General features: G+C 48.2%; 1 protein-coding gene across 1 annotated transcript in view; it reads left to right on the top strand.

Moving 5' to 3' along the window:
- TRIQK (triple QxxK/R motif containing) overlaps positions 1–15,619 on the top strand; it is a 135,418-nt gene that overhangs the window by 48,062 nt on the left and 71,737 nt on the right. The window lies entirely within an intron of this gene.

Genomic DNA, 15,619 nt, shown 5'->3' with positions numbered 1-15,619 from the left:
CCACATCTGAAAATACACAGTGGATATGCATGTGTGGTCCCACAAACACTTGGAGCGCTGTCCAGATACTGCAGACCCTCACTAATCACCGAAATCTGATGACTGTGAACTCGCTTTTCACAGAGTAAAGCTGCCAGTACCTCAAACCAGAAAATAATGATTTGGTCAATGTCTGCACAGCACTGAATATTCCATTGAGCAAAACTGACCACCCTGTGTTACACAAGTTTCTCCATGAGCGAGTACGGAATGGATGAGCAATATAGGGAAATCATCAGCTTCAAGAACGTTATCTACCTAAGAAAAGTGTAGGAGCTAAGGATGATCTGAGAAAAATATTGCAAGATCAGTGTTAAATTTGACGAAACACCTGATGTCAAAGGACGATGGGAATTTCATGTTTTATTTGCAGTGGTCTCTTCACAGGGTAGCTGTCAAATCCACGCCCACCTAACAGACACAGGCCCTCATTACAACCCTGGCGGTTGGTGTTAAAGTGGCGGTAATACCGCCAACAGGCTGGTGGTAACTACCGCCAAATTATGACCATGGTGGAAAGATCTCCGAAAGACAGCCACTGTACCACACTGACCGCCAGGATGGATGAACAGCCACCACGGCGGTAGCCGCCTCCAGCCAGACAGAAGGCAATGTTCCTCCCACCATATTAAGACACAGGAAACTGCCCCCTTTTCCGGGGCGGTACCAACAACATCAAAAGCCTGGTGGAAACTGATCTCAGAAGGGAAAGGACCCACCACTGGGGACACAGGGAACAACCACGCCGCCATGGAACCTGAACTGCATCTCTTCCCCATGATCTTCTATGTTCTGCTCCACCACGAACACCAACGCCGGCGAAGACGACGACGGTGAGTACGGCCGCCTAGCACACAAGGGGGGGGAGTGAGTGACACACACATACACACGCACAACACACACACACACACACCCCAACACCATACACACAACCAGCTGCATTACAAAAACAATGTTACCCTGTATCTCGGATGAGTAATGCAAGGACAAAGCTATTTCGCAAAAGTGAATGCAATGAGATCAACACAGCATGAAAAATAAGTTAGGGAAGATAATAGATATATACATATGTACAGAAAAAGGGACACAGCCCAGTCCACTATTTGCATAGTCCACATGGCCACAGTCCAAATTCCTAGGCCACACGTGTCACCTGCTTCAACACGGAGAGAAAACTGCAAGGGCATCAGTTGGTAAATAGGCAGGGACCTCAGGGGGACAGGGGACGGGGGGTACTTCTGCAGGGAGATGGAACAAGACCACTGGTTCTTGAGGGGGAAACCTGCCCTGTGCTTGATCCTGGGGAGTGTTGGGCATGTGGGTGTCTTACCCACTGGTTATGAAGGGGGCATTGTGCCCTGTGCTTGAACCTGGGGAGTGTTGGGCTTGTGGGTGTCTTTCCCACTGGTTCTGGAGGAGGAAACCTGCCCTGTGGTCTTTGTCCTGGGGAGTGATGGGCCACAGTCTCTCGAGTGGGTGTCTTGCCCACTGGTTCTGGAGGGGGCATTGTGCCCTGTGCTTGATCCTGGGGAGTTCAAAGTCACAGTCTCTCAGGTGGGTGTCCCACCCACTGGCTTTGCAGAGGGCAAGCTTGCCAGCAGCCCATGGAGGCAGGATTATATACCGTGACGGCTACACAGTGGTGGTGGTGCTGCAGGTGGGTGGCAGCTCCTCCCCTTCCCCTGCAACCTCGAACGGCTGCACAGTAATGGTGGTGCTGCTGGTGGGGGGAGGCTCCTGCCCATCCCCTGCAACCTCGAATTGGTCCACGGTGGTGGGGGTGCTGGTGGTGAGGGAGGCTCCTGCCCATCCCCTGCAATCTCTGATGGCTGCACAGTGGTGGTGGTGCTGCTGGTGGGGGGAGGCTCCTGCCCATCCCCTGCAACCTCGGATGGCTGCACAACCATGGTTGGTGGCGGGGGCTCCGTCACAGTTCCTGCCCCAGACCCCTTGGTTTTCCTACCTGCTGGTGCAGGCTCCTTGCTCTTCCTGGCAGCTGGGGCAGGCTCCTTTCCCTTCTTGCCTGCTGGGGCAGGATCCTTTGTCTTCCTGGCAGCTGGGGCAGGCTCCTTTCCCTTCTTGCCTGCTGGGGCAGGCTCCTTGGTCTTCCTGGCAGCTGGGGCAGGATCCATTCCCTTCTTGCTTGCTGGTGCAGGCTCCTTGGTCTTCCTGGCAGCTTGGGAAGGCTCCTTTCCCTTGAGGCTGCCTGGTGCAGGCTCCTTTACCTTCAGGACATGTGGCCTGGATCCTTTTCTACCACAAGTGGGTGTGGTGACGACTGGGTCCATGGACTGTGTGGCTGAGGTGCTTGGCTGGGTTCTTCCTACCCTGCCCATACATGCAGGACGGAGGGGAGGAGTAGGGAAGAGGTCAGTGGTAGATAGGAACAGTTTTTTAGGGACATTGGTGAGGGAAGAGAGAAGGAATGAGAGTGGAGGAAGAGGGAATGGTTGTTGAAGGTGTCTCTCTGCTGCTTTTAGGTGCAGGTGCATGGGCTGTATGCTGTTGTGAGGTGGATGGCTGTTGGATGTCTGAGTGCTTACGTTTGTGTACTTTAGGAGTGGGGGACAGACACAGTGGGAGAGGACACAGGGGATGTGTGCATGGCTGTTGTGGAGGTGTCTGCCAGTAAGGTGTGTGTTCTGCTTGGTGTGGTGATGCTGGTAGTGGATGATGATGTAGTGCATGCAGGTGTGAGTGTGGACGGAACTGGGTGGGAGGGTGCTGGAGGAGGAGGAGGAGGAGGAGGAGGAGGAGGAGAAGGAGGAGGGTGAGACAGTGGAAATAGTGGATGTTGGTGTGTCTGCAACTGGATGGTGTTTGTGTGAGTGAGTACCTCTGGGATGAAGTGTGGTGCTTGTGTTTGCCTGTGACACTCTTGGGAGGAAAATGGGGCTGGGCAGTGGAAGTTGGAGGGGGAGGGTAGAAACAGGGACAATGGCTGCCATCAGAGAGGAGGCCAGAGCCTTAGTCGATCTATGTTGGGTCACCAATCCAGTGTGAATGCCCTCCAGGAATGCATTAGATTAATGCATCTGGGCTGCCAGCCCCTGGATGGTATTCACAATGGTTGACTGCCCTACAGAGATGAATCTCAGGAGGTCAGTAGCCTCCTAACTCAGGGCAGCAGGGCTTACTGGGGCAGGGCCTGAGGTGCCTGGGCTGAAGGAGATGCCCAGCCTCCTTTGTGAGCGGGCACGGGCAACTCAATGAGGGGCTGTTGAGAGTGTGGTGCTGATACTGGTGGTGGCGGGTGTACCTGTAGCTGGGGTGGTCACAGAAGTGTCCGCCACCACCAGGGAGCTTCCATCGGAGGATGTATCTGTGTCAGAACTGTCCCCTCCAGTCTCCGCCATGCTGTTACCCCCGCCCTCCGTCCCACTGGTGCCCTCAGCATTGGTGGACTCTGCCTCCTAGGTCCTGTGGGATGCAGCTCAATCTGTCGCCGGTGCCTCTGCTCCTCCACCAGATGATGCTAATGCACATAAGGAAAGGATGACAAAACAAAAGGTGGGGGGAGACAAAGGATACACTTGGTCAGTGGTTGCACCAACACCACCGTTGGCGTACACAGAACCCTCACACTCAGGGAACAGGCCTACGCAATATGCCCTAGCACTACCAGAGAAATATTTAGCAGCCAAGGCATGGGGAGGGGCACACGCTGCAATGTCAGGGATGGCCTAGGGGCACCAGCTGACTCATATCCCCTCCCGGATACCACCCTACGATGCGTAAGTTGTAATGATGGGCACCGTACTCACCCCCTTGTGGCTGCTGTGATGCCCTCAAGTGCCCATCCAGCTCAGGATAGGCCACCGCCAGTATGCGGGCCATCAGGGGGGTCAGGGTTCGACGGGAACCCCTTCCTCGTTGGGAGGCCATCCCCAGCTGGGCCTCTGCCGTCTTCCGTGCCCAGCTTCTCCGGTCCTCCCACCGTTTGCGACAGTGGGTGCTCCACCTGCCATGGACCACCAGGGTCCGCACCTCCTTGGCGATGGCATGCCGTATACCCTTCTTTTGATGGGTGCTGAGCTGCAGAGGCAATACACACAGGAAAATTAAATTACACAACCAGTCCTGCCTGTTAAACATATGGCCCAACATACCCGTTTCCATCACCATTGGCACACACATGGCCCAGTACACATCCACCCACCCCCCCCTTACATGAGGCCTACACACACAGCCTTCCATGCATTCATGCCACATGCATCGTGCTCACAGTGTATTCACCTGTTGGTCTGGAGGCCCATACAGCAGTCCATACTGGGGTAGGGCCCCATCCACCAGTCTCTCCACCTCCTCTGAAGTGAGGGCTGGGGCCCTTTCCCCAGTCACACGGGCCATGGTAGGTTCCAGACACGGGTCACAGCAGTACATACAGTGTAGGTCCTCTCCTGTGGAAGATCAGGTAGCAAGTGAGGAATCAGATGGAAAATGACGGCCACTTCCGCGACGGTGCATACCGTCACCGCCGGCGTAGATCACCATTGGCCACTGTAACCCATGGGGCCCAATAATAACCAATGAGGAGTTGCCCGGCGGTTCCTGACCGCCTCCCGGAACGGCACCCAACGTCAGCAAAATTACCTCACTTCCACCGTCCCTCCACACAGGACAGGCGGACGCCATTTCAGCGGAGGGGGCAGGCCCTGGAAAATTGCTGCGTCACTGGTAAAATTAGGACATACTGGACAAGTCACACTGACCCATTACAAGTTAACAGCATACAAAGTTCTGTTGTAGCTCCATTGTTCAGTTTGTGACCGGCTCCTCACTCTTTTGCCCCATAGATTCCTACTGCTGCGGATGAATAAGAGATGGAGACATACCCCTGTGTACAGACCCCTGATGGACTTAGCTACACTGGAGGACAGGCACATAATACTCACCTATAGACTGGACAGGGCCACAATCACAGATCTGTTTGCCAAATTGGAGTCTGACCTGATATCTGCTATCCGTCACCCCTCTGGGTTCCCCCCTCTTGTGCAAGTTCTATCAGTGCTCCATTTTCTGTCAACTGGTTCTTTCCAAATGACAGTGGGCTTGGCAGCAGGAATGCCACAGCCAATGTTCTCAATGGTGCTGACAAAAGTGTTGTTTGCCCTGATTAAACACATGTGCATCTACATTGTTTTCCCCCAATTTGAAGATTTGGCCACAGTGAAGGCAGAGTTCTATGAAATGGGATACATCCCCAACATAATTGGGGCGATTGATGGAACACATATTGCATTTGTCCCCCACTCTGCCAGAACGAACAGGTGTTCAGAAACCGGAAGAGTTTCCAATCTATGAATGTACAGATGGTGTGCTTGGCGGACCAGTACATCTCCCACGTCAATGCTAAGTATCCTGGGTCAGTGCATAATGCTTTTGTCCTGATGAATAGTAGCATCCCAAATGTGATGGGCCAACTACAGCGGCACAGGATGTGGCTAATAGGTGAGCCCTATTTCACACCCAGTAGATGTTGGTGTATGGGTACGGTGTGGGCCATATGAGATAGTGTGTGGCTAAATGTTGTCACTCAATATTTCAGGTGACTCTGGTTACCCCAACCTCTCATGGCTGCTGACCCCTGTGAGAATGCCAGGACAAGGGCAGAAGAATGTTATAATGAGGCCCATGGGTGAACCAAAAGGATAATTGAAAGGACCTTTGGCCTCCTGAAGGCCAGGTTCTGGTGCCTCTATCTGACAGGTGGATCCCTGTGCTACTCACCGAAGAAGGTCTGCTAGATAGTGGTGGCATGCTGCATGTTGCATAACCTGGCCCTCAGACGCCATGTCCCATTCCTGCAGGAGGAGGAGGCTGGAGATACCTGTGTGCCAGCAGTGGACCCTGTGGACATTGAGGATGAGGAGGCAGAGTATGAGGATGAGGACAATAGAACATCAGTGATCAGACACTACTTTCAATGACACACAGGTAGGACAGTGTTACTTCACATTTCAATGACATTTGTTTGAATTTATGTAGCACTGGCATGCTGATATGTCCCACCTCTATGCCCACTTACTGTTCCTTCTGGGAATTCATTTTGCAGATGTTGGTGACCTCATATATACTCCAGGTGTGATCACTGCAGCCAGCTACAGGTCATTAATCTATGCTCATTTTCTGTACAGTTGATTTGTAATGTCTGTACCTGTTTCAATGAATACATAATTGATATACATGACATACTCCAAACTTCTTTTTTTTCCCCTGGGTGTTTATTGAAGTGTTAAAATATAGAGGGGCAAGTGCAATGGGATGAGGTCATGATGGAGGAAGGTCTAGGGTATTGTTCCAGTCTGTTTGTAGCGCAGGTGCATTGTCCTAGGGGACATAGGAAGTGGAGCAATGGAAATTCAAGGTGGACAGAGTGACAGAGTGGGACACAAAGGTGACAATCAGGAGAGTCTCATTTCCTGGCGGGGTCTTGGCAAGTGTCTCTGGCTTCTGTCTGGATCGCAGGGGATGTTTGCGGGGCGGTTCTCCTTCTGCAGGGGGAGGGGTGCTGGTGGCCTGTGAGTCCTGTGGCGGGCCTCCTGTCCACTAGCGGTAGTGGAGGTTGAAGGCTGTTCGGATGTCTGGCTTGTGTTGTGTTGTGTGACTGCCTCCCTCATAAAATTGGCTATGTCTGCCAGCACCCCTGCTATGGAGATCAGGGTGTTGTTGATGGCCTGCAAGTCCTCCCTTATCCCCTGGTACTGTCCCTCCTGCAGCCACCTGTTATCCTGCACATTGTTCAGGATCTGGCCCATCGTGTCTGGCCCAATGTTGATAGGCTCCCAGGATCTCTGCAACTGCCTCCTGGAGAGACGGTTCCCTGGGCCTGTCCTCCCCATGGCGCACAGCACTCATCCCAGTTTCCCTGTTGCCTGTGCCTCTGTCCCCTGAACCATGTGCCCACTACCACTGACCCCAGGTCCCTGATTGTCTTGGGTATGAGGTGTGGCCTGGGGTCCCTGTAGAGGTGGACACACTGCTGAATGACGTGGCCTGGGGACAGAGGTGTGGGTACGCTGGGTGGGTGCTGTGGTGGTGTTTCCTGATGGGGGAGGCTCTGTGGTGGTGTGTGACTGGGCCTGGGTAACCGGCTGTCCAGAGGTCCCTGATGGGCCAGGTAGGTCATCCAGATCCTGAAGACTGAAGTTGCTGTTATCACTGTGGGCCTATTCTCTTGGGGGGGAGTGGATATTGCTGGCACCTCCTCTCTGCTGACACTGGCTGGGGTACCTGTGGGGATGTAAATGGTGGCTTGCCCCCTTTGGTTGTATTTGCCCTGGCAACTTTCACTTGTGTACGTTGGTGTATGGTGGGATGATTAGTTCTCTGTGGTGTGCGTGCTTTAGTGCTGATTGTCCATCCAGGGCTGTGAGGGGTGTCCATGCATTGGTAGAGCATGCAGGGCTTGGCATTGGGATGAGTGAGATGTGATGGTGGGGTGTGTGGGAAGTGGTGGAGTGATGGGAGTGAGGGTGAGGGTGGGGATATGTGATGGCATGCATGTAGGGTGGTGATAGTAGTAGAGATGACTTACCAGAGTCCAGTCCTCCTCCTACTCCGGCCAGGCCCTCAGGGTGCAGCATTGCCAAGACTTGCTCCTCCCATGCTGTTAGTTGTGGGGGGGAGGTAGGGGGCATCCACCGCCAGCCCTCTGTACAGCGAGCTGGTATCTTGCTGCAGTGGAATGTACCTTCCCCCATAGGTTGTTCCACCTCTTCCCGAGGTCATCCTTAGTTCTTGGGTGCTGTCCCATGCGTTGACCCTGTCCACGATTCTCCGCCATAGCTCCAGCTTCCTAGCTAGCAATAACTTCTACACCTGTGCTCCATACAGCTGTGGCTCTACCCTGATGATTTCCTCCACCATGACCCTTAGCTCCTCCTCTGTGAAATGGGGTTGTCTTTGTGGTGCCAAGGGTGTTGTGTGTAGGTGAGGGTGTGTTGGGTAATGTGTTGGGGTGTGTGATGTGGGGTGCATGAGTGGTGTATAGGTTTGTATAGTGTGTGGCTCTGGTTGTGTCTGTGGTTTTGATGTCTCTCTGCTGGCAATGGTTTGGAATGGTAAAGGGTTGTGGGTAATGTGGGTGTTTGTTTTATAGTGATGTGGGTGTGTGGGTGTGGTATGTGTATGGGTGTCAGGTGTGTGTGTTGTTTGAATTGTCCAATGTAGTGTTGTTTTGTCTGTGGGTGTCCATTTTGAGCATGGCGGTATGTACTGCCAATGGTTTACCACCGTTGAATGTCCGCCGTGGTGATTCGTGGTCATAATGTGGTGGGCGTAGCTCTATTGGCTTAACGGTGTGGGTTTGGATACCACCAGTTTATCACTGACGTTTGATGTGGTGGATTTGTGTCTGTGGCTGAATACTATTGGATTGGTGTATGTGTGTCATAATATGGTGAACGGATATCCGCAGCGGTAAATTGGCGGCAATCAACATGGCGGTAAGTGGGATTTACCGCCAATGTCATAATGAGGGGCCACAGTGTTCTTCTCACAGTGCTACCATGGAACTGTAGCGCAAGCAGTTGTGAGGGTGCTCACAGAGTAACACATAGCCTTTCATGGCATAATTTCCTCTAATACAGATAATGCAGCATACATGTGCAAGGTATACAACACTGTGTTGAACAATCTTTATACAAACTCCATGCTTATCACCTGCTTGGCACACATAATGATCCTTGTTGGCTAGTCATTCTGGAAGCCTTTTGTGGAGCTAAATGCTTTCCTTCTGTACTTCTCACATATCTTTTACATGGCCAGTAGCAGAAAGCGAAGGTCCCTGCAACACCTTGCTGAGAACCATGAGATGAAACCACAGATGGCACCTGACCTTTTCAGTACCCACTGGAATTTTTGGTTTGCTGCTGTCCAGTACAACTGCAAGCACTTTGATGCCAATGCTGGGTTTGTTGAGTCCGAGGTGCAATTCTGAAACTCTCCCCCAGATTCCCTTAAAAAACTACAGAGGAAGAACAGTGACCATAAAAACTATTGTTAGACCTAGCATCCTTCGTGTGGTTTCCCCTGTCTTTTTGCCTCTGCTTCCTGTATTTTTGACTGTGTGCTGGATTTTGTTTTTGCTGTTTTTGGTACCTCTGCACTTTACCACTGCTGACCAGTGCTCTCTATCTAAATTGTGATTATGATTAGATATCCCTGACTGGCATAGTTGATTTACTAGTAAGTCCCTAGTAATGTGCACTAGAGGTGCCCCGAGCCCGTAAATCAAATGCTACTAGTGGGCTTGCAGCACTGATTGTGCCACCCACATGAGTAGCCCCATAAACATCTCTCAGAGCAGCCACTGCAGTGTCTGTGTGGGCAGTTTGGAACTGCCAGTTCAGCCTGGCAAGTGCACCCACTTGCCTGGTCTAACCCTTCCCTTTTACTACATATAAGTCACCCCAAGGCAGTCCCATGGCAGGGTGCAGTGTATTTGAAAGGTAGGACATGTGCTGGTGTCTTTTGCATGTCCTGGTTATGAAATACTAATTCGGTTTTCACTATAGCAAGGCCTTTTGCGGCAGAAAAATAGACACAGCACCCACATAGTGGCTGTAAAATCGACACAGCACCCGCCTCATGGCTGTAAAATAATTGCAGCACCTGCCTCACAGTTGCAGAAATTTACGGATGGCCAGCTCCGCACAGCTTCATGGTTACTGCTCGTCTGGACTTTTCATGCATCTTCCCTGGGCACCACAACATCACTGCACAGACCCAAGACTGCCTGTCTGGTTATCAACGCATCCCTTCCCTGCGAGGAAAGAATCGATGCACCGCTCACCCAGCAGGGAAAGAATCGACACACTGCCTCGCTTGCGAGTAAGGAATAGGCGAATTGCTTGCTTTTCTGACTTGTTCCCGCCTCTGCAGCTTTATTTTTTGACAGATACCAGTGCTAAAACAACTGATGCTACTTTGTGCTAAAACAACGAATACCTTGATTCTTACTGATTAAGACCTTTTCAATACTTTAAAACATGATATATTTTCTACATAAACCTCACTAACAATTCTGTCCTCACTTTGGAGTCCCTGTGACCATTCCTGGAGACTTTGGCAGAGGCTAAATTGACTCTGTCGCAGAAAAAAAAGACAACAGCCCAGCCTAATGAAGCGTTTGAAAATTCCCTTGGAAAAGTGGGCAAGTATATGTGGGAGGCCCAAACAGACATTGGATTCCTGAAACAAGTATGCCTTTTCAATCCTGCACGACTCTGCATCCTGCCCAAAGACACGACTGCATATTCGGTCATCCCTGGTTTGAGTGAGGTGACTGGACAGGAGCTTCCCCTCTGCTTTGAACATGTAGGCCCAGAAACAGTACAGCCATCAGTTTCATGAGTGATTGACACTGACCTCTTTTGACGTGGACTGGCTGACCGAATTCCAATCCTTTCACAGCTTGCAGCTGTGTATAAGGCCTGTGTGACCACTTTTCCAGATGCTGAGAGGAGCAACAGCATCTACAAAATTATTTTGTAAGCCAGACGTCGGTCCCTCTCAGAACAATCAATCGGAACATTATTGTTTTTACATTCTAATCAGCAGCATGATCTCTGGCTAGGTTTGGGCTGCTCAGAAGAATTGCATATAAATGGACAAGATTAAAACCTAAGGAGACAAGCATAAAGGTTCCTTAACAGGTTTTATGTCATATGTGTAGACCTTGACCAAAAATTGTCTCAAATGTAAATAAACATAAAAATGAGATCCCTGTGTTTGGTGCTAAAAGAATTGCAAAAAAAAGTGCCGCAAAACTGCTGCACACTTCTCATATTTGTGCCCCAAAATGTGCTTATTTGTGCTGCAAAATTTGCTAATCCATGCCACAATATCCTGGGGGTTGAATGACAACAATGGGAAAATATGACAGCTTGTAAAGTACTGATTTATTTTTCACTCTAAAATCCATAGCTCCAGTTATATGTATCTGATTGATTTCGTTTTGGTGTCTAAATTAATATACAAATCTGCTCTCTTTTTATAAATTGTTGTCATATTTATTTTGCGTTGTGTCATTTACTTATCGTCCATGTTGGTACTCTGAAATGTTTAACACATGCTTCTCAAGTAAAGCCTGACTGCTCTTTGCCATAGTACTAGGACTGAGTTAGGGATTTATTAGCGTGAATCCAAAGGACCCAATTTGGGATATTGTGATAGTATTGCATAGTGAGACTTACCTAGCCTCACTACATAATACTCTACTTTCTTACAATTCCCCTGTTGTTTTTTCTGTTATTGTGTTAAGTACATGTTATGTGCATTTCTTAAGTTGTTTTAGGCACTTTGGAGGACATTTTGGTCACTTCTCTCCCATGCACTTTCTCCAGTAGGATTATGTAGTTTCAGAGGTAGTGCTTTGTATAATGCTATAATCACCCCACTATGTTTCTTTTTGTATCTGTGGCCTGGTGTTGTTTTAGATATAGTTTGTGTGACATTAACCTAGTGACTTTTGCTATAAGATGAGTTTCTTGCATGTGCACAATATGCAGTTACTCCCCCTTTAGAAACGTCTCTATATTATGGCTTTTAATCAGGGAGTTTCCCCAAACACTCCATGTTATGTAAACTATAAGCTGTAATTAGCAGTTCTAACTGTAGGCCATTATATCTTTAGTGGGGTATTTTGCCTTTTTTATGCCCTTTCTTGTGATGTTGTTGTGGTCAGAGATCCTTACCTGCTCCACACTCGTATCTTTATGTGCATTGGAACTGTATAAGACCTTCTCACAAAATTAACATCACTATTTTCTTCTGGGAAGAAAAAATACTTTTTTGTGTGACGGTGGGTTCACTCCTGTGGTGAGTTCTCACCGACCGTACCCTGTTTACTGTGATCTTATACATTACTCATCTTAAAGTACTTTCAGTTTATATGACCAATGATGATATCTCCACTGGGAAGTCTATTGTAGATTTACATTCTATTTTATCGTTAAGTCTATCCCACCCATATTTCTAGTCCTCCCATTCTCCTATCCTGTTACTGTGAATACATTTTTCTCTTTTTTTCAATTTGTCATTCACCTTGTCTTGTGCATCCTTTTCTGAATTTCCTACTAGGCCACGGTCATCCTTCACACCTTTCTGTGACTTGATTATTTTTGGATTTTCTTTCCAGATTGAACAGCAAGGCAACTAGGAAAGCCTATCTATATTTATTCTGTTTTGTAGTTCTTGGGTTATGTAGGGCTGTTCTTCAGTTGGTGGCTGTTTGGTACAGGTCCTGATAAAGCTGCACTGTGCAGTCATTGAAAACAGTTGACTGCACATAATATTTTATCCTTGACACCAGATGATGCAGGTTTCATCATTATGTCTCTCATGCGAGTGCCCGGTTCTGGGCACTCCAGGCCACATCTGTGGGTCTGCACTATCACAATGTTCTTCTGGCTTTTGTCTCCCAGTATGTGTTTGAACAGCTGTGGGCAGAGTGATATTATATCTTGCACTTCCATTGTTTACCTGGTGTTTCGGATCCAAATAACATTTCTTTTGGATCTGTCTTCAAAGTCTTTGCATTTTCATCTCGTTCAAACCCTCAGCGAGCGCTGCGTATTTGCATGTGACCCTTCCCCAGTATTCTGCAGCGCAGTTATGTTATCTTTATTTGTGCTCACTTTTTCTCCAGTTATCTTGATAACGTCCACTATTTCTTCCATTGTGCATTTAATTTATTTTTGGGCCATCATAGGTTGGTCTGTAAGCTGTTTGCTGATTTTATCATGAATCTCTGTTAGCCTTGCCATCAAGCCCTCCTTGATGAGTGGAAGTGGGTCAGTTCTGGTTTGGGCTGCCATCATAGACTCTGCCCCTATCAGTCGTACCTTCTGTGTGGTTAGGTAGTATTTTGTGTTAGGTTTTTGCTTCCTCCGTCACACCATTACACAGAATTGAAGGTATTGCTGTGATCTGCCACTCCTTGCTCTTTTCATAGGCTAGCCTGATGTACCACATTGTTTTGGGGTAATTTTTTCCTGCCAGGCATAGGTGGTTACCCCTATATAGTGGACTTCTGTTAGCATTTATTCTGATTTCTCAGTTCCTTCAGAGGATGCAGTTATAATAATTCTACCTTGTTGGTTGCTCTCTTTCCAATATTTCAGATATAGTCTCTTCTGCTTTAGCCTAGATAATTGCATGACATTCTCTGAATCCCCAAAGTCTGTGTATGCTTGAGTAAGTTCTATTGGCGTAATGTGGGGTGCTTCAGTCACCACTTTGAGGGTCATACAAACATTGATACAACACCCGCACATGACACAACCACATCTACACAAACACACTCACACATCACAGCTACATACATCACGACAACAGCCACACAACAACACTCACCTGAATGTTGCACGCAGCAACAAAACACAACATACACAACAACATCAATGGCACATGCAGGTGACATATGCCGTCACAGCCAAATCACCCACACCAGCTCCCTCCACCTCACCCAGCCAGTTGCATTGCACACACATACACATACTGAGTCGCACACAACTGGAAGCACAACATGACCGGAACAGGGCTCCTTGCAGCGTGCACACATGGACACAGTTGCCTTTGTGAATGTACAGTCTTTGTGGTGCTAGCATTCATTTGGCAATGAGTACTGACATTAAAACGACAATTGTGTATGTGTGCGACATGTGTTGTGTACCACTTTGTCCCTATCCATTTCTGTCCCACGCGTATCCCTGACATATACATGTCACAATACTTTTTAGAACTTCCTGTGACGTGTATATGTCTGCAGTGGTCCTGAGCTCATGTGACTTGACCACGCAACGTACACATTCAATGCGGGTTCCCTACCTTCATGTCCAACAATGAGGGGTTTGTTTTCTCCGTGGTCCAGTGGCAGCAGTGGGCTGAGGGTGTTGTCTGGCCCTGTCCAGACGGAAACAGAAGAGGAATTGGGGGGAAAAAGGTGAGTTTTCACCTTCCCCCAACCACCCACCTCAGAAGTGGAGTTCAGACTATAATATTTTGCTTGGTATTAAGACTCATCCAAATCTGCACGGTAGGAAGTGTGGTTGGAGTCCCGCCCCCAGCCACAATTTCCTATGGCACCATCTCGGCAAATGGGAATCCTTGGCGGAGTCAGTGGGACTCGGGCGGGTTACGGTCTATGGTACAGACAATATCTAAATAGGGTGGGTGACCGTCATGGCTGCGGAGGGGTTTTCATACGAAAAAACGATGGCGGGACCATTGCCGCCAAGATCTAAATCAGGCCCTTTGTTTCCTAAATCTTATGGTATTTTTCCTCCCTATGTGCTTGTTGCACCCACATGGGCCAAGACTTTTTCATAATGAGGTTTAGACCTTGACAATGGCTGCTGGAGCAAAAATCAACTCCTCTCAGGCAGGCAATGATATTTTAAGGGTTCCCTGCCAAGTTATCATGGTTACATTTAAAAACGTGTTACCCACAACTATTAGAAAACTACAAAAACATTTTAGGCTCGGCCTAAACCTTTTTTCCTGTCATGTTTGGTGCTAGTCTGTCCGGTAATCTTGGCTGTGCGTTTAAACAAATATTCCCAACAGGATTTTGGAATGGAAACATTGTTTTTTTAGACTCCTCTCGATACATTTCCTCTCCTTTGACTAATCTGCAAGAACAGTTTTCAAAACAAATCAATTCAAGTCAGTCAAACATAGCTAAATGTATGATCCAGTAATTGAGCTTAACCTTAACTAGTAATGGTCCACTGAAGTGATTTATAAATGTAGAGGTTTTTTTCAAGGAGAGAGAGAGAGAGGAAGAGAGGGAGAGAGAGAGAGAGAGAGAAAAAAAACAGAGGTCTATTTACTTTTGTAGATTAGAAAAATCTGTAAGACATCATCGTGCCATTGATTTGAAAGGGCCCAGCTGCGTATAAACGTGAAGTGCTGCTCAGCTGGTTTCGATGGTTTTCCAAAGAGGAATCTGGACCCTTTAGCACTGTGACCTGGTTTAAATTGCTCCTTTACTCTGAAAGTAAATGAAGGCTAGAGGTGTGTGAACGTCTTGAGATCAGACAGAGGGATAATGAAATTCTCAATTTTCAACCTGAGTCCCAACTGCTCTGTGTATTTGGATTCCCCGAGGTACAGCGAATCGATGATTCCTGCAATTTCAATTGGGTTATTAAGGTTTTAGCAGACATTCTAAAACCCCACTGCTCGCCTTTCTTTCCTTTATTATTCACAACAGTGGATCATTTTACTCGTGGGGTAAAATTTTGAAAGAGGGTTAATTATGTGGTTGCATGAAATGTACTTGTTGGTGTTTTGTTAAAAGCTGCTTTCTTAATATCCTAGCTGCCATTTAAAATCGTGTGCATAAAACTTATACTGCGGGTTTGTGTACTTTCTTTTTTAATACTTAAGAGAAGAAATGAAAGCTCTGTTGTCTGACTAACGGATGACTCAACAGCCGTGATGCCGGAGGCATATTGGAGTTCTGATAAGCCCTTCCTTCCTTTGAAAGGCCTGCTAATCATTTGACGTGTGTCTGTGTGTGTGTGTGTGTGTGCGTGTGTGTATATGTGTATGTATATATATATGTGTGTGT

Source organism: Pleurodeles waltl, chromosome 2_2 (assembly GCF_031143425.1).
Source record: "Pleurodeles waltl isolate 20211129_DDA chromosome 2_2, aPleWal1.hap1.20221129, whole genome shotgun sequence".
Taxonomy (NCBI): domain Eukaryota; kingdom Metazoa; phylum Chordata; class Amphibia; order Caudata; family Salamandridae; genus Pleurodeles; species Pleurodeles waltl.
This window is presented reverse-complemented; position numbering and strand designations above follow the sequence as displayed.